Consider the following 13,785-nt stretch of genomic DNA (forward strand, 5'->3'; position numbering starts at 1 on the left):
GTAATCATACCCGTTCCCTACCGAGCATACAGCGTGACCCGCATTCTCTGCCCACCCGACACCCGTTCCAACTCTACACTCAACCTGTGGACCCTGGAACGCCTTCCGAGCGCCCTCTTACTCTCTAGCCAACTCCGCCACTAACTGCAATGAACACATCCAATCAGCCATAATGCCATAGACTCTGCTGATATTGTCGGACCGCAAGCACTAAATCACCTCACAGAGCCCATATCATAGTCGTCACGCCCTGCCGGCTGTTCAAAGTTAGTCTGCCCAATCCCTGCCATGCCATACTAGCCCTACGCTACTCTATTGATTTGCTGTGTTACAAGCTAGCTTCCTTATACCTAATGCATACCAGCGCAGCCCTGCACTGCATTGTCTTCTGTAAAAAATACATTTTAAAAAAGTATTTTTTACCTAAACCCATGCCATGCCTAGTCTAGTCCTATGCTACATCACTGTTTACTGAACGAAAAAGTATTCTTGCCTAATCTGTGCCATGCTTAGTTTAGCCCTATGCTGCATTTTTGCTTACTGTACCTAAAAAGTATTGTGGCCTTAACCCTATCACCTAGTCCACTATTGCATTAGCCCCACTGATGAAACTAGCCTAGGACTGCATATAGCACAACTGCTGAATTCAACTTATGACTGCATCCAGGATCATTTATTGCACAGAGCCTAGGATTGCATTTAGCCTAACTGTTACACCTTGTTTAGTACTGTATTCAGCCTTTTACCTTATTGTTGAACCTGGACGAGGTCTATGCTTGGCCCAACTGCTGATTTGAATTTATGACTGCATCCAGCATGATCTGTTGCTTAAAGCCTAGGATTGCATTTAGCCAAACTATTACACCTTAAACAACAATAGACTGTGTCCCCACAGGAAGTGGTCTAAGGGTACTGTGGTAAATGAATTATCTCCAGTCCCACCCTTCGTCTGAACAAAAAAGGGCACAAAAGCTATTCATGCAAGATAGAGGATCACTAATCTCTGGATGTCCTAATCAATGTTACCCAGATGATGTCCTGATGGTTTTTATATTTTCAAAATAACATCACATGTGCATTAAAGGAAAATTATACCAAAATATATACGTTTATCTGAGCCATTTAGATCCGTTTTATATGACCTTCACTGATCCTGAAATCTAATAATAGACTCAGGAATACTTTTCATAATTTATTACAAAGTATATATCAATTGCTTTCACAGAAGTCAATGCAATTTATACAGAACATGTGTTGTTGATATTTAAAACAAACTCAGCTTTGAACATTTTTCAAATAATGCAAAAAAAGAAAGAAACAATAACTAAAATACATATCCTATCAAGAGAAGACCGGAAGCAAATATAATACTTTGAAAAAACAAGAGGTCATCCAGTTAACAAAACATTAGTAGCTGTTAGCTTTGAAAACCCAATTTCACTTAGTATTACATCTTGATTTAACTTCTTGAGAGTTGCACACATCCCGTGATTTCACCAGGACGTAGTTAAACTCTTGAATTCTTGTTCAACTCTTTTTGTAGTGAGACTTAGAAAAGACCCACTAGGGAAGATTAATTCATGCGAGAACACTATCTCACTTTGCTCTTACAGTTCTGCTATTACACCTTGTCTAGTACTGCATTTAGCCTTTTACCTTATTGTTGAACCTGGACTAGGTCTGTGCTTGGCCCAATTGCTGATTTGAACTTTTGACTGCATCCACCACAATCTGGTGCACGTAGTCTAGAATTATACTTAGCCCAACTGCTGCTTACAATTAACCCAACTGCCGAACATAACCTAGGACTGCACTCAGCCCTATTACTGAATCTAACATAAAACTGAATTTAGTACCATTTCTAATTGCAAGGCCTGGGGTAAGTGAGTCCCGCATTTGCCCTCTGTAATACCTTACTCATTCGAATTGCTTGCACTGTGTCACAACGCTAGTGTACTACCTGTATTATTTTTGGGGAGCCTGCATCCGCACACTATATTATCGTATTTATTAGTGAACCTCGCTTTGAGCCATTGATATACTGCAACAGCGCACCAGTACTGTTGAACCCCACATCATGCATGTGGCCTGTCTCCTACTAGCGACATCACTGCTCAGCCTAGCTCAGGCTCACCCTCGTCCAACAGTGACACATCATTCGACCTCTGTGCTCCACACACTCACAGCCAACATGACCTTACCTCATGCACGAGGAATCAATTCCTCGAAATTCCTACCTGCCCTTAACAACAACCCCTGCCACCTCCACATCAGACCTACAACATTCCTACATGAACTCTGCAAAACCCCTAAGGCCTCCAAGGTAAACACCAACACCAACTCTAATATAGTAGCACCCCTCTCGCCAGCACAATGGATCAATCTATATGCCAGCAGACCTACACCCAACCATGTTCTACTACGGTCAGAAATGCCAGCTGCGTTCAAGACTTAACAACCACCCTGCCTTACAGTCGAACCTGCAAGACAAACCCTGCTGTCCTAACCTGATAAATGATACAACCTCAAAGACAACCAAGAAGAACAGAGCTCCCCTTGAAAAAAGTAACCCTGCCCCACCACGACTTGCACCCAGCTAAAAGGTGCCCTAATCAATGCCAGATTGCTGGTGGCACACGCCACAGACATAGCAGATCTAATCACCACAGGTAACCTAGACTTCCTAGCTGTATCCGAGACCTGGTTACATGAAGCAGCAGGATCCTCCCTCGCGCAGGTGGTACCTGCCAACTTCACCATTGTGAGAGCTGACAGAGTCTCATCGAAGGGAGGTGGCATTGCCATTATCACCAAATCTAGCCTAGGGCTCATAGCAACCCCTACGCCTACTCTCAAGTCCTGTGAATTACTTACCACTTCCAAAACTAGCACCCTCACCATCCATCATATATACAGACCACCGGGACCTATTGGCACCTTCGAAGAAGACATGACATTACTGTCAGACAACACCAAGCCCTCGTCCCAAATCCTGCTGTTAGGGGAGTTCAATCTTGGCTTTCTAGACCCCCAAGTTACACAAGCCCTGGCACTTTCCAACATCTTAACCGAACTGGGCCTAACCCAAAGAGTCAATCAACCAACCCATGAGAAAGTTAGAACTCTTGACTGGGTAGCGGACCTGAATTCAGAGACAGCCATTTCATCTATCCTACCACTAACTTGGACAGATCCCTTTCTCATCTCCTTCACCACCCAAACCAAACCAAACGTGTAGAAACCAAAACGAATCTGATAGCGCTGTTCCACCCACAAGGAGCAAACGAAATATAACCACTGACAATCTCCTGCCTCTCCTACTACCTACCTTGAACACTGCTTCTGAATCAGCAGTCCCAACCAAACTAGTTCAATTGTACAACACATCCATGACCTATGCGCTAGAAACCATTGTGCCTCTCAAACTATGCAAAAGTAAACCTAAAACTCATCTTAAAACCTGTTTCTCACACCAGCTAAAAATCATGCACGCAAAATCTTATGGAGAAATCTCCTGTCCAAAGAAAATAAACTCAACGTAACTGAATCAGCAAGCACATACAAGGCTGAAATCCTCAGAACTAAAAGAGAAACTTACAACGACCCAATTAGCAAAGTCAGCTCCAGCACCAAGGAACTTTTAACGATCCTAAGGGAAATGGAATCCCCCATAACACCTGAAGACCCTTGTACCAAGGATAAAACCTGGTGTACAGACATTCAAGATGTGCTGTCTAACAAAATAGACACTCTCGAAAAAAAGATGGCAGCCAAAAGGCACAATATTGCCGAACCTGACAACCTCAGAACTGGCAAAACCTCAACTGAAAGGCAAATTCTCACAAGTTACCACCCTAGAGATGGAAAAAGTCATTAGATCTCTTAAGCCATCCAGATGCCAAGGCAACATCTGCCCCCTCAAATAATTAAAGAAGCTGCTAGAGGCCTTGCCCCATTCATTACTAAACTAATAAACGCTTCATTTCACATGTGCAATGTCCCAAACAACCTGAAGGATGCCTGGGTCCTACCCTTGCTAAAGAAAGCTTCCCTAGACCCAACCATCCCCACCAACTACAGGCCTATTACTATAGTCATGTTCCTCAAAATTCTAAATAATGCGGCCTACTCACAGATCCAGTACTACCTGGAATCTAATAAGCTCCTAGGACTTAGACAATTGGGCTTCAGACCTCTTCATTGTACTGACAAGTATGCGCTGTGGCGGATGAGGTGGCGTTAACTTGTTTTCCCATGTTCAGTGTGGACTCCAGGTAGAAACCTAACGTTTTGGTTTCTTTAGCCACTTTGATGGTGATGCCATCAATAATAAATGTAGAGTAATGTGCATCGAGTTTATTGAGTTGGGCTGGAGCACCTAGGATTATGATTTCCTGAGAGTGAGAGTCTGAACCTGTGCACGTGAAGCTATTCTGGCATAGGAGTCTGTGCACGCATATATGGGATGTACATGTGCATTTCAGGTTGTAGCAGTGCATGCGAAGTTGGACATGGCCTAATTAAACTATTGCTGGCAGTATGCAGGCATGTCAGGATGCATCGGTGGGGCCAAACCTGGCTTTCGAATCTGATCTCGCATACGATAATGGAATATTAGCAGATGGGGGTAATGCCACAATGGCTCATGGTGCTGGGCAGGAGCCTGTGAGGCTGATCATGGGTCCATGAACATGTTCCTGGCATACAAGCGTTGTACATAGGCATGCAAGGCTGATCCTGGGCATGTAAAGGTGAAGTGGCATAAGATGACAGTCCGTGGCCTGGTAAGGCTGGATGCGGGCATTTGAAAGCATCAATGGCCTATATTGCGGTCCATTGGGAAGTGTAGCCTATCAAACGAGAGTATTTGATGAATATGCCAAGATTGTCTTTATGGACATTATAAAGGGGCATTAGGGTGATCTCGACAACTCCTTTTAAGTTGCATTATATCCCGCCCCCCGCCCCAAAAAAAATTCCAGGTTGGTTGTGCGACTAACTCTCCCTTCCATGATCAGATCTTTTGTGCAAGGTTGTGGCATTTATTTATCCATCCATTCAAGCGTTTACTCTCTTCTTCTTTTCACATGCACTGCATACTGTTTTCTGATGAAATAACACATGTGTTTTGAACGTCTTATCATTCGTCTTTAATGAAAACATTTGCATGTTTTTTCACGACTTGACTCTTGGTTTCTTTTCTTTCTGCAAGGTCAAGAATGCCAAAGAGGGATCTCCCACAACCCATTGCTCATCCTTCCTACCTGACCGCAAACACTCCCTCTAGTGCTGCACAACAATGCAATTTCATATAGTACGAGTACTCCTCTTTAGTGTGCAAAACTCAATCCCCCAGGATAAGGTTATCGTTGTAAGTCACCTGTTTTAATTCGATTTAGTCCGTGGTCCATGTCCCACTTAGTTCACACCGTCAAACTGGTTCACCCTTGTTCTCATCTTCGTGCTATTGTGTAGGCACACTTTCGGGGGAATGCTTCCGAGATCTGTAAATGTGCTATTGTAAGTAATTCCTGTTTGAAACGGATATCCCTGTTCATCAAATAAATATAAATACAAATGCTCTTACTTCATCCGGTTTATAGTCATAGTTTCAACAGTAATAGTTTCGAATGCCATAGTTCCCTGTCAAAACACTGTTAAAAAAAAAAAAAATCACTTCTTTTACGACACTAAATTAGAAAAAAAACGAATATAAAACAACATTCTAAACTTTTTTTCGGGCACTTTTGTGTCGACACTTTTGGCATTCGAAAGTATTGTTTCGAAACTTTGACTGGACACCCTTCAATCCATACCTAAAAAGGCACGAACCCCTTTAAAAATACTTGTTATAGTTAGCAATTTGACATGGAGTATGGTTGCTGAAACTAAGTGCTTTATTATGTATAAGCATCCAGAAATGTAACAACTGAATGCAGAAAGTGCCAACCCCCAATACATCCTTCCACCACAGAACCGATAATGCACTCTTCTCCTACTCCACTAAGACCTTCTCAAGCAGCACTTAAAGTTCAATCCCCAATTAATCTCTGGACTCTTCGCAGAGAATAGCAATATTGTGTCAACATGAGCCAATGAAAATAGTGTATTAGGTTGGTATGTGAAGCACGTCCTTTCGAGAAACTGAACTGAGAGCGTTTCTACTTAGGCCCCTCTACTGCCGACAGGGGGGGACCTACTTCACCAGCGATGGGCCTTTATCTTGCTGAGATCCTGTGGTAAAGGGTAAAATGACTGGAAATACAAGACCATCCACATCTGTCTGAAGCAGTTCACCTGTTCCTCTCTGTTCTGTACTATTCTGGCACTCTCCTTCGACCTCAGCTCTGTTGCTCCCACACCGCAGTTCCCAGCTGTCCTCTCATTCCCTGTGGAAAGCAGAGTTTTCATTGTCACTCAGGGCTTGAGGTGATCCCATCTCTACTACTTTGCCGTTCTGCATCACCAGCACCCGGTCCGAGTCCATGATTGTGTCCAACCTACAGAGAAATGGGGCGAGAGAAAAAGAGAACGAACTGGATTGGACAAGTCTGGGATTGGGAGGGAATAGACCAACCTGGGCTAGAAGCGCCTTTGAGACTGGGTGGCAGAGGATTAGGGGAAGGGACTGTCTGCGTGTGCTGCTGGTGGCTTCAATGCTGTTGGACAGGATAAGCAGAGGAGCAGTCCCCTCAGTGTGCAGCACACCAGTGTAGACTGCATCCTACAGGGCTCACACATGGAACCCCATAACACTCACTCTGGACCCTGTTGCACGCACACTGGTTGCCACTCAAATTGTGACTCGCCATATTCCCACAGAACCCAGCGCTTGCACGGCATGGTCACATTGCAGCTCACATGTCCCGCAATGCACTCTCCTGCACTCACACTGAACCCTGTCCCATTCACGATAGAGAATATTCACACTAGACTTCATAATACTCACACCACACTCTCCTGCACTCACACTGAACCCTGTCCCATTCACGATAGAGAATATTCACACTAGACTTCATAATACTCACACCACACTCTCCTGCACTCACACTAAACCCTGTCCCATTCACGATAGAGAATATTCACACTGGACTTCATAATACTCACACCACACTCTCCTGCACTCACACTAAACCCTGTCCCATTCACGATAGAGAATATTCACACTGGACTTCATAATACTCACACCACACTCTCCTGCACTCACACTAAACCCTGTCCCATTCACGATAGAGAATATTCACACTGGACTTCATAATACTCACACCACACTCTCCTGCACTCACACTGAACCCTGTCCCATTCACGATAGAGAATATTCACACTGGACTTCATAGTACTCACACCACACTCTCCTGCACTCACACTGAACCCTGTCCCATTCACGATAGAGAATATTCACACTGGACTTCATAGTACTCACACCACACTCTCCTGCACTCACACTGAACCCTGTCCCATTCACGATAGAGAATATTCACACTGGACTTCATAGTACTCACACCACACCCTACTGCACTCACACAGGACCGCAAAGAACACACAAACCACAACTTAGTACACTCACACTTAACCCCAAACTGCTCACATTTCACCACAGAGTGCTCACACTGCGCCGTGTAGCACTTCTACTTCACCCACCACCACCCACGTTGCACCACTCTGCACCCAAATGATACCTCAAGGCACTCAGTGTTTCTTACAGCTCGCGCATTGCCCTTCACATCATTCACACCACCCTTTACGGCATTCACGCAATGTTCAACACCACAGACTGGATCAGAAACTGCATAACATCCAAGGACACTGAACACCGCACTTCACTCTCAGAAACTCACACCAAACGATCCCAGTACTTTGTCATGGAAATGCACTTTACAATCTGTTGGATAAGTGTAACCATGACACAGATCAAGTACCTTAACACCTCTCCCCTGAACTAAATGGTAGGTAGCCCTTCTCCATTCAACCAAATGGTAGCTGTCTAGAGTCTTTTTTTTATATCTACAGAACGGGTGAAGGCACTGGTTTATGAGTCTGAATTTGGTGAGATTAAAGCGGATACATTTGCTTATGCATTTAGGGTGGGATGTTTTGCACCTGTGGGCGATCGTCAAGACAGTTTTATCAGCAAAGCGCTCTCGGATTGTCTGCTGCAGCACCTGGTCCGTCTTCTGGTCCACGCTGGCCGTGGCGTCATCAATGCACAACATCTGTAATGAGGAGAAAAAGTAGAGGGTGAGGAGTAGGAGCCATACTTGGAGGAAGAAGGTGGCGAGCTACCCTTCCTCTAGTGTTAGAGCCTCTTTGTAAATGAAAAGATAGTCAGCGGTGGGGAAGGGTATGTACGGGCATGGTCGGCAACACGGACCATGCCTCCACCAGCAAGGCCTTTTCAATGCAGAGCATGTCAGTGTTGCTGAATGTTGCCACAAGGCCCTTTGGCAATCTCTAGGTAAGGGCAGTACAACCTGCAGCTCTCCAGATGTTTTGGACTGGGACTCCAATGATCTCTCACTATCTATCCTGCCTAGGGCTAATGGGAGTTGTAGTCTAAAACATCTGGAGATTCAAATGTTGCAGGCTCCTACCTTAGCTAGGATTAGGACAAAATTCCACCACAGAAACACAGAAAAAGGGCACATTTCTCTTCACCGGTCACCAGAACATAATAACAAGGCGGTAAGATTATTTATTTTTAAGAGTGAAAAGTTCACTCTAATATTTCTCACCAATAAGAAGTCAAGGAAGCCTTGAAAAAAGGTTACCACAGAAAGTAGACCATTGCTACCAGGTAACCTTGTGAGGAGGCTGGGAATGGTGAAGGGCCGATGTTAGCTTGATGTCCCCTGTCCTTGCTTGCCGTGGTAGGGTTGAGGCAGGAAAGATTTGACTACACCCCCCGTCAGAATAGGTAGATTGAAGAGGTGGGGATTGTGCAAAGAAATAATTCTATTGTGTACTACAGTTCCTTTTGATGCACATCGTTAAGATGGATTTTCAGAATCAGCCCTGTGGATAGATTCTAGGTTCCAAGAAGCCACCCTATTCTGGTGAATGGAAAAATAGGCTGTCTTAACAAACTATCTGGGTAGTGTGGAGAGCAGTAATGTAGACTTTGTGTAGGCCTTAGCAATGGAATGGAAAACCACAGGTAAAAAATGAAAACATCCACTAATATTATGACATGCATTACTCACCATAATAGCATTTCTGATGATTGTATCTTTTTAGATTCACATGCTGTGCATATAGTCCGTCATCTAGTGGAAATCATAGAGTATGGCATCTTTCTTTTGGGGATCGAAAGGGACCACAATCTGGTGACTGTAACACTATCCCTAACGTGACGTTTAGTGTACCCAAAATCTCTCAATCTCTGTTTTTCTTTCTGCCGTAAGTGAGCAAAGAGTGAGTGAACAAATCCAGAAGAAAGAAGGTGTAAGAAGCCCATGTTCCTTCTACTCCACGAGAGGAGGAAGGGTGGGCGCATGTAAATCTAAGCAGATACAATCATCAGAAATGCTATTACGGTGAGTAATTCATGTCTTCTGATGCTTGTGAATCTGCTTAGAATCAATTGCTGTGCATAGACTGGCAAGCAGTACCCAGAGATGGTGGTGGGATGTGTGAAGGAACAGTAGCAAAGAGATGTTTTAGCACTGCTTGTCCCACCTGAGAACCAGACCTAGAGTGTGCATCCAGGCAGTAGTGTTGTGTAAAGGTGTGTACAGAACTCCAGGTTGCTGCTTTGCAAATGAAATCTAGAGGAACATTTGCAATGAATGCTATGGTATCCCCTGTGCCCCGAGTAGAGTGTACTCTAGGCGTGAAGGGTAGATTTCTCTTGGCAAGAGTGTAACACAGTGTGGTGCAGTTTAGACACAGGGTCCCCTTCTCCACCAGCTGCCACTGAGACGAAGAATTGGTTTGTTTTTCTTAGCAGCTTTGTCTTTTCCAGATAGTAGATAAATGCTCTCCTTACACCCATTGTGTGGAGGCTTCTTTCCGTAAGTGGGGTTCTGGAAAAAGGTGGGTAGTTTTATGGACTAATTTACATAGAACTTTGAGATAAATTTGGGTTCAGAGCGAGGGTGTGTGCACAAACCCACCTTGTCTTTGCTAATTGTGATGAATGGGTCCTGAACTGAAATACCCTGCAGTTCACAAACTCTCCTTATAGAGGTGATAGCCACCAGAAAGGTGGTCTTATTGGTGAGTGCTTTAAAGCTAGACTTGTGCATGGGTTCAAAGGGAGTTCCCATTAGTCTGGTATGAACAACATTCAGGTCCCACCCAGGAGCTGGGTTGGAAATAGGGGGATGAAGTCTTTTTACCCCTTCCACAAAGGCTTTACTTACAGGAATTTTCCACCATGAAACCTTGCTCTGGGATGTGGTGTACGCCGAAAGCGCGGCTACGTGGACTTTAAGAGAATTGAAAACCAGTCCTGAATCTAACAGGTGGGTTAGGTAAAGAACGATATCTTTAGGTGAGCAATCAATAGGATTGACGCCCTTGACATTACACCAGATAAGGCACCCATGGCCGGCCCTGATATTTGTTCGTAGAACTCTTTTTCACAGATGAAGTAGTTTGTTTTAAGTGCAATTCCAGCTAGTTGCATTATCAACGTTACTGGTATTGCTAGCTGAGGATCTAGATGCCTTAGTACATTCTCAATGACCTTCAAGGTCGCTATTTGTGGAATTTTTGTATAGAGCTTCTCAATATCTAGAGTAACCAGTATCTGCAGTTCAGGATTGAAGGGCCGATCTTGAATTAGCCATAGCACAGCTGTCGTGTCTTTTCCACATGACCTCATTTTCCCTATTTCCGGTTTGAGGAAGTAGTTCACTCCCAATCCAATCCCAGAAACAATAGGCCTGCCAGGTGGCAGATTTTTGCCTTTATGAATCTTGGGCAGTGCATGATATGATATGATATGATATGATATGGCATTTGTAACGCGCCTATACACAGGTGTTTCAAGGCGCAAAAAGGCAGGGAGGGGAGGAACAAGGGGAGACAGACAACGATCCTACTAGGCCAGGTGTCATTCAGATCGCGCAAGTGCAGGGGTGGGGGAGGGGGAAAAGGGGAAGGGGAAGGGGAGGGGGGGGAAGTGCAGTACAAGGTAAGTGGCGTAAAGTAATAAATAAATAGGGCCAGCTGGTGGCAAGTGCAAGGTAAGTGCAGAATAGAATGCTGGACACTTATGAGTTGGTGTATTTAGGAATTCACTTTCCTTGCTGGTGATATATCCTTCAGCTACTGCTTCTTCTACAATAGGCGCAATTATCTGTCTAACGCTTGCCGTAGGGTCGCTCCCCAATTGCCTGTAGCTATTTCGATCTCCCAAGAGGTCGTTCGCCATTGTCTTATACTTGGAAGCATCCATTACTACTGTGGCCCCACCTTTATCTGCTGCTTTTATCACTATATCGTTATTATCAGTTAGTGATTTCAAAGCTATCTTGTCTTTCTTTGAAAAGTTATTAAAGCCTGGTTTGTGGTCTTTCTCTAGTTCATCTAGTTTCTTCAGCAATGCTTTTTCAAAAGTTATTGATTCAGAGGTAATGCCGTTCGATAGTGGGTAGAATGTTGACTTTTTCTTAAGGTTAGTGGCACCAAGTTCAGGGATGGCCACTTTATTTTCAAAGAACTGTTTCAGTCTCACCTTTCTCACCAACTGCGCTATTTCAATCCATGTCGGGAAAGGATAGTGTTTAGCCTTTGGGCTGAAAGAAAATCCTTTCTCCAGGATCTTGTACTGGTCCTGATTGAGAACCAATTGTGACAGGTTCACCACTAGGGATACCAAGCTGGTGTCGTCCATTTCTTCTGTGGCTGCAATGTTCACACAGGCAGTTCTCTCTGGAAATGTCCATAACTCGTTCGGCTGTCTTGATTCTTGTTCTCAGGGTCATTGTTGGGGTTGCGGGGGGCTCCAGCCCCGTCTACGGCTCCGTGTGGCTCTGGGTGACTGGTTTTGCCACTGATTCTGCCATCTCCCTTTGTTTTTGGCTCTTCCTTGTCCTCTCTGAAAAAACGGACCCTGGTTTCTATTCCCGCCAGAGTTATTAGGATCCACAAAATGGATAGTCCTGTTGGATTTGTTACTCGTGGATTGATTAATACTTGAGGTACTTAGTCCACTTTCATCAGAACTCCCACTTGAAAACGCCCAGTTTGTTAGGTTTGGGACGAGTCCCAGTGCCTCGCTTCTTTAGGAAAGGATTGGGTCGAGGACCGCCCATGATTCCGTTATTCATATTAAAGTCCTCGTAGTAGGAATCGGTAATAAACTGATAAACGTTCTCTTGTGTATATGTTGCAAGATCTTTCTTCAACTTTGTGATCTTTTTATTCAGGTTAAACTCCCTGAAGTCTTTCATTGCTGCATCCAGGACTTCTAGACTCTTATTGTAATTTGCTAAAATGCCAGCTGTTTTCAGTGAGTCCTACTTCGCTTCAATCCCTCTCATCAGTTTTTCGGAGACTGTTTTGGCTGTACTTATTATAAGTATTAACCAACGTCGCATACATTTATTCGTGATATAACTCCAATCGTTTCAAAATTGGACTTGTTCTAATAATATCCAGGGTACTATCCTAATGATGAGGCCCATAAGGTAAGGGTACCAAAAGTGGGTCTTATGCCTGGCGATATACCCAACTATTATCACACAAAATACGACAGCCCAGTGGTTACATTTCTATTTCTTTTGTGAAACTCAAAATTACTTGCCCTCCAACCATACTATCTAATCCCTTGTGTGGTGCCTGGCCCAAGACGGCGCTGGTGGGCGCTTATCTAGGGTGAGGGGATAGATAAGAAGAAGCTCGACCTAACTACTTTAGGCAATTAACTATTTTATAACATCAGAGGACACCACTCTACCAATTCTGAACCCAAGCAGTGTACGCTGTGCCTTCCAGGTGAAATGTGTTCCTTTATTCTCGTTCCCCAGATTGGCATCTAAAACATAATTTAAAACATGGAGATACTTATTCAAGTGTGTAATCCATCCTTCAGAATTCCACTTGTGGTAATTCCGGGATGATATTTCTAAACAACAAGTGGTGTTTCTTCCACTTATATTACCTCTGGACCTTAAGTGTGGTCCTAATATTACTAAGAGGTCTGAATTGGCCTTCCGGTTTCAGTGGTTTATTTTGTTACACCACTTTCTTCAGGGCCTCAGCAACCCTTCGGGTACTGACACAAAACAAAAAGAGGCTCAGCTCTGACTGGTTACTGCACCTGCAGGGAGGAGAAAAACAGGGGAGGTGGGTGGGGGTGAAGAGAAAAGTATATGTGATATCATCATCCCCTACGGACATTCCCATCCTTAACCCCCCGTATTCATGTGGACCCTCCTTACCCTGGTTGCAGTTCCTGCCATACCAGATGTGAGGAAATGCCTCTTCTGAGATACAGGATTGCTTAATTTGCCCGCATCGACCTGCAGGAATACATAACATGAATCCGGTTGACTTTAGGTTGTGAGGTACTCTCAAATTGACGCCAGTTTCATTTAAAAAAAAAAATAATAATAATAAAGTATAACAGTAGTGTAAAAAAACATTGTGGTGGCTTTTTGATGACAGCCCAGTTGCACCCTGCCTAGACACACCATGGGTATCCCACTGGGGTGCCTTTGGCTGGGGGCATACAAGCCTTTGTTCAGGTCCTCGTGAATGAAAGTGCTAGGAATTGCATCTTACCTTGAATATCGACCTGTATTTCCGAAATGTCTTTTCTCTACCGGTTTCTTGCGT

At 44.2% G+C, this 13,785-nt stretch overlaps 1 protein-coding gene across 1 annotated transcript in view; it reads right to left on the reverse strand.

Moving 5' to 3' along the window:
- Window positions 1–1,256: 1,256 nt before the first annotated feature.
- LOC138468305 (uncharacterized) overlaps window positions 1,257–13,785 on the reverse strand; it is a 441,590-nt gene continuing 429,061 nt past the window's right edge. Inside the window, exons 8-9 of the mRNA XM_069608798.1 lie at window positions 8,101–8,213; window positions 1,257–6,500 (exon numbers count right to left, since the gene is read on the reverse strand). The gene's annotated coding sequence lies outside the window, so the exon portion shown is untranslated. The remainder of the gene's footprint in view (window positions 6,501–8,100; window positions 8,214–13,785) is intronic.

The sequence above is a fragment of the Ambystoma mexicanum genome, chromosome 4q (assembly GCF_040938575.1).
Source record: "Ambystoma mexicanum isolate Mex_15411 chromosome 4q, UKY_AmexF1_1, whole genome shotgun sequence".
Classification (NCBI taxonomy): domain Eukaryota; kingdom Metazoa; phylum Chordata; class Amphibia; order Caudata; family Ambystomatidae; genus Ambystoma; species Ambystoma mexicanum.